This window comes from Diachasmimorpha longicaudata, chromosome 2 (assembly GCF_034640455.1).
Source record: "Diachasmimorpha longicaudata isolate KC_UGA_2023 chromosome 2, iyDiaLong2, whole genome shotgun sequence".
Classification (NCBI taxonomy): Eukaryota; Metazoa; Arthropoda; class Insecta; order Hymenoptera; family Braconidae; genus Diachasmimorpha; species Diachasmimorpha longicaudata.
In genome coordinates, this window is record NC_087226.1 from 4,879,986 (window position 1) to 4,886,467 (window position 6,482).

Consider the following 6,482-nt stretch of genomic DNA (forward strand, 5'->3'; position numbering starts at 1 on the left):
TTTTTTCATGAAGTCAGGCTTAATAAACGCTGAGATTTTTTCATGAAAAATTAATTAAGAAACAAGGGTAATTAGCACATGTTGAATTAATTTTTAATCCGTTAGGGAGATGCGATAAACATCGATATTTAATGAAGCTGAAACATGAAATTGTTAATTAGTAGATCATTTTACATAAATTGATTGTATCTAAATTGGATAAACGGTAGAACACCGCAGAAGAATTTTCACGATATTCAGGTGATCCTGACCCTTGAGACCCTTGAAAACAATTATTATGTCGCCTCATGGTGAAGTGGTAAAACGAGAAAAGTCACTTTTGGCCATTGACCACTTTTTGGTGAATATCTCAGAATCCAGTGGAGATAGCCAAATTTTCAATATGACCTTTTTTATCAAACAAGCTAAGTACAACAACAAATGTTATGACAAAAATTCCGCTATCTCTCTTAGATTCGCAACTATCGCCCAAAAACTCAACTCACAGATAAATCAACACACCTCGATTTACCCCTTCGCTACCGAACTAATATGTTGTCTCAAATTTTCTTTCTTTCAAAATTAATTGATCCCAAAAAGGTTTGCTGGCGAATTTCGAGAATGAATTCCCGTAGTTTTCGATAGCTTAGTTGGGACAGTGCCCGACCCGTAATTGGGAGACCCGGGTTATCTCGAGCGCCGGGAGTACCGTGCGGGATTTTATCTCCCTAAATTTTTATTCTCCCGTCCGAGAGCTGACACTAAAGTCCGAAAAAAATGCAGACTGGGGCAAGGCTAATTATTTCCGAGTAATGACCCGTGGAAATAATACTTTGTGCGCCTCGTGAAAGTGAGACGTGATACAGAACTACAAGCGCATCGCTCTTGTCGTCTGTAGTCACGTCATCGAAACGCTCAAGGTCACACCATGAGACTAGTTCCACTGAAAGAGAGTGTATATAGCGCCCTATGGTTTTTGGCGTCGCTGGATGTTGTTTGGTATATCAGTGTTGAAAATTTTAGTCTGGAATTGCCGGTCACTTCCCAAAAATTGTTAACACATTTCTACTAAATCAAACTTTTTTCAACTTTTTGCGTTCGTAAAAATTCAGAAATGCCTAAAAAAATTAATTACAACCGTAAGTTTCAATTCCATTCTTGAAATTTAATGGGAAAAATTAATTGGAAACCTGAAAATTAATGGGAAACCAGAAAATTCTAGTATACAAGTATTTGAATATTTATAACATTGACACTAATGGTAGATTGGGAGTAGGAAAAATTTTGCGCAATTCGGCACTGAATATTTATATTCCCTCGGGAATTTTATGCAATTTAAAATTCTAGAATTTCACAGGATTTTCAGTAAAATCGGACATTCCATGAAATTAAATGGCCAATTGTCCCCGAGAATTGATGTTTTTTTCAAACAGTATACACGCACAGAAATTTCCCGTAAATATTACGGAACTCATGATGGCTTACCGGTTACAATTCCATAGGGTTCTACATCCTGCAACTCCACAGAATATCATTGATCAGGATGTTAAGGTATTCAAAACGTAGTCCATGAACAAAGGAACAAATTCATTGGCACAGAAACGGCTATGAGTTCCCATTCTCTCACCATCCCCTATTTTGGATTGGCAGCGGATAATCCAAGGGCCAATTGGCGACAGAATGATAAAACTCACATCCCACGGTAGTGTCTCCTCTGCGTAAAAAATGTTAAAGCTAAAAAAAAACGTACGCATCTCGGAATTTATCTCGTGCTGAGGCTGATCCGCGAGGGATAGCCAACCGAAGATTCAGAGGAGTACGATAGCCGCAACGATAATGTAACGAGACGAAGGTAGATAAGGAAGTGAGGGAAACGGGGTTCTTCTCACTTGGTAGTGATGTCTTCCCCTCGAAATGGTTGACACAAAGCCGGTGGCACACGCATCACGGACTGAGGCCACTTATAATCCTGGGAGTCGTTGGCTTTTCAGGACCTGCCCGATGATCTTGAGAACGGTGGGGGAGACATTACCGTGAAACGAGTGGTATAAAGGGGTTGTCGTGACAATGTTCATTGGCAATTTTGAGTCTTCATTTTGGTAGCTAGTACCTTCATAAAACAACTCCTCTGCTTCTTCGGTGGTAATGCCGATAGGCTTTTTATTTCAATGATTCACTTAGGAAGGAAAAAGCTGTCGATTTTTCATTAAAAAAATCTCTGCTGTCCAGAATTCTAATGCCTCATAAAGTTTGGAGAAAAAGGTAATTTCCCGGTTATTTTTGGAATTTTTTTATGAGGAGCAGAATACATTTAATTTAACTATTAAAGCAGAAACGTTTAAATTATATTAATGACTCACAATATACGTTAACTGAATGCATAAAGCTCATCCCTCATTGACCGACATCGTCGCCATATAATTTTAAAAACATCGTATTTAAATTTCCCGCCACTTTCGACGCGGGAAATTTAAATGCGACCGGAGGAAAGTGCAATCGTTCTCATCTCGTTCTACCACTTCGTTACGGAAATGAATATTAGAATAAATATTCCCCAATTCAATGAGATATTTCTACAGTAACAACAACCGTCAATGTTAAACAACTTGACGAACCCTTAAATTCCTAAGATTGAAAATAATTTCAGTTCTGCAAATTCGAAATCAGACAAAAGTCCGAGCGAAGATGGTTTTTTTTCCTGGAACAATTGCTGCTACCACTCCTCATCGTGCCCCCAGATTACATTACCACTGATGCTTTATTATTTAAGAACAATTACTTCTGTAAACAATCATAAATTCCCGGAATCACGCGATTATCCTACCTTTTACGATGCCAAGGAATGTACAACAGTCTCAGCGGTGGAATAGAGATAAAAAAAGTCCTCATTTTTCCAGTTTCGTGATGGGAATGGAAGATAACGAGCAGAAGTAAATTATCAGTTTCGAGGTATATGTCATTGGGATTTTTCTCTTCTCTTCTCTTTTTTTTTCATTCTAGTTGACGTGCACCGACGTACAGATATACTGATTCAGGCAATTGGAGGCGTATCTCCCACGCTATATCACCCCGACTATGCTCGTGGTTTTTGCTCTACCCCTTCAAATGAATTCCTGGACGCAGCTTGTTGGGAAAAAAAAGGAAACCTCGGGTTTGTATAACGCCCACGCGATGCGATAACTCGAGTCAGTCTATAATGCAAATCCTGACACCACGACACACGCCTCGCGGGGACACTACTGTCCTTTTTTACGAGGACTTCTTTTGTTCTGCTCTGTTTGCTCCACATTTTTTTTTCTAATGGTTTGCTTTTTAAATTCCCGCGGGAAAAATGCAATTCTTGTGGAAATTCCTGAAAAAGATTATGGATTTTCAAGATTTGATCAGTGAACTGGAAATTTTCGTTGCAATTTTCTCTGACAATTAACAGAAAATTGGGTTAAATTCATTTTTTGAGTTGGAGGACAGGATCACTGTAGTTAGGCGGGAAAAAGTCACAAAATTTTCGATTTAATTGGAAATTCAATGTAATTTGATACCAAATATTTATATTAAATCGTAAATTCAAATAAATCAGGGAACTCTGATCCTCAGATCTCGTAAAATTCTTAATTTTTGAGGTTTTACACCCCATTTAGTGTAACTGATCTGAGAATTAATATTCAACCGTCTGTGATATTAAATTTTTGGAGAGAGGACTTCAGTTATTAGTCTTAACTAACTATACATACGTAAAAATATCGCCTACCAAGAAACAAAAAACGCGCGTGTTTACTTTCCCTATCTCATTGCTTTCTATTTCAACATATTCCATATACATATACACTACGCTCCACGTAAGTGTTTAGATTGAATTGCCCAGTTTAATAAATTATATAAATTATACGAATTATGCGAGAATCCAAGATGAACGAGCACGTGTGGCCCAAGAGGACCACTTATTTATTTTATAAAAATTGATAAAGAATAGATATCTTGATAAAATTCCTCCTTCTCCCACAATAAATCGGCACAATTTTATATTCAACATAAAAATCAGTTTTTTCGTCAAATAAATTCGAATATCAACATCGATCGTTGGTGCATTATTCATGCCCCCGAGTGATTGAGTCAAAAAATAATTTTTCCGCTTTACTAAATTTTTCTCTCACTAGTTTTTTGCTATTCGGAGATTTGCAGAACGTTGACTCCCACAATCTACGGAACGAGTAAAATGTGGAAAGAAAATTCGGAAATGATGAAAAGACCCCGGGGGACAGTATTTTCACTGGAAGCGAGTGGAGGCGGAAGGATCATAAAAAATGTTTTCACCTTAAAAAAAAGTCTAAGGACCGGAGAAAGTTGCAGCCTTTGCAGACACCCTTCCTCGCTGTCGTGGACAGTCATACCCTTCCTCCGTACTCAGGTCCTTGTTCATCCGGTGAAAGTTCTTTTGGTCAGCAAGGGCAGCTCATAAAATTCTAGTCAGTCTCTGGATATCGAAGACGAGGTCCTGAGGATTTGAAGGACCTTTGCTAATTTCTCAAGTTTATTTTGTGATAAAATTGTGCGGAAATGTTTAACAGTGGTGTTCATCAGTGATAACGATGATACAGTGATTTATGATTTATCTTTGCGCAAGAAAATGATGTCCTGTCGAGGACACACCAGTGGAGAACGAGAAAACAAGGGCAATTGCTATAATTCCGAGTATGGAGGATCATTCGTGCCAGCTTCATGCACAGAGACTCACCTAGTTTCAGACAATTTTCTCGTTTCCTGCCTCCATCGGCCTTCGCACTTATTCCTCCCCCAGATGTTGACTACCTGATAATCTGCATAAGTAGACTGGTCATATTTCTGGCTTAACTCATCTGAAATGAGAGCACAAAAGTTGAAAAATATTTGTTTTCTCTTGTACAACATACACTGGCAGTTGAATAATTCATTTTTCACAATGACTTGACTCTTATTTTCCACTAAATTGGTCTGCGTGTGAGGACAGAAATGATTTTATGTCATTAAGTGAAGAATTTTATTTAATTTTCCCAATTTTTCATGGAGATTTCAGTAATAAATGGAATAAGACTGGGAATGGAATTGGTTTTAAAATATTTTTTTAATCAGTATTTGAGTCCAAGTGTTTGTGTCAGCTCAATAATTAATATGTCATCGTAGCTTTTCGGCCATTGAATTGATCTAAATTTCTTAACGTACTATATTAATGTCATAACAATAATTTACTTCAGAATATTTTTGTCAATAGCTTCCTTTAAAATTTAAATATTTGTAAGAATTTTCATTGAATTCATTTAGTTTTCAAAAATTTTGGTAAATATTTTAGTAAACACAGCAATTATTTTTCAAACACCTCACGTTATTTCTGCATCCGTTTAAAAATAGCTAATGCAAAGTTCAATGGTTGGGGGAATTTTTAAAACAGTTTTAGTATTTTTTTTGGTTAATGCTGTGTACTATTTATTGCCTTAAAGATAAAAAAAATTGTGAAATGTTGTTTACTTGCGAAAATTTGGTACATTTTTACTCGTTTATCTCAAAATTTTAGGGCGAACATGCTGACTCCATCAAAATTGTAATTTTTACCCTAGGGAATTTCTGAAAATTTTTCACACGTGGAAAGAAATTTCAGATAAAAATTAGACCTCCAGAGGGTGAAACACGGGACAAACGTCTTCTCCATCGCAGCAATGACCCTTCCAAGTCTAATTTTTCCGACAAAACGTGATCTAAAAATTGATCAAGTGCCATTTCATCCCCCGTTTCATCCTCTCAAACTCTAATTTGTATCTAAAATATCTTTCCCTGCAGAAGATCCAAAAAAAATTCTCGTTGAACTCGATAAAATGTCCAGGGTCACCCCTATGCACGTCCTTGTTTCGTTCTAGCACGCGAATTTTTCGCATAACTTTTTCACCGCGCATATCACAATAACCAAACGCCAAACAAATCACCTCTAGAGTTGAGTAAGTCCTCAAGAACCTTCAGATCTCCATTATCCAGGCATTCCAATAGCAATAATGCATAAAGAAAAATGAGCCATACAAAGCCGTCGAAACGGCTCGGTAATGACCACTCACTTATGACCCGCTGATGCTCCCCGACGGCTTCCTCAGACCTATCATAAACATTTATAGACGTCTAGATTAGACAGTCAATTTCCGAAATTCCGCATCACTCCAATGATCCATTGGTCACGTCAATTCTCAATCGATGCGCCAGGTCATTGATCATTGATCTCCGTAATAAATAAATAAATAAATAAATAAATAAAGTGTCAGATATCACGTCAGATTGACGGGGTTTCGCGTTACGGGATTGGAAGGCGGGTGCCTTTTCACGTCAGATTGAACACGATACGATATTAAACAATCGATTATGATCCCAGAAGCCATACGATACGTTCGCATTTTCCCACGCGACTCTGGATATTCAGCAGAAAGGGCCGTCAACACTTCAATGAGTTTATCGTTGTTTTTATTTTAATTGAGGAAATCCTATTGTCC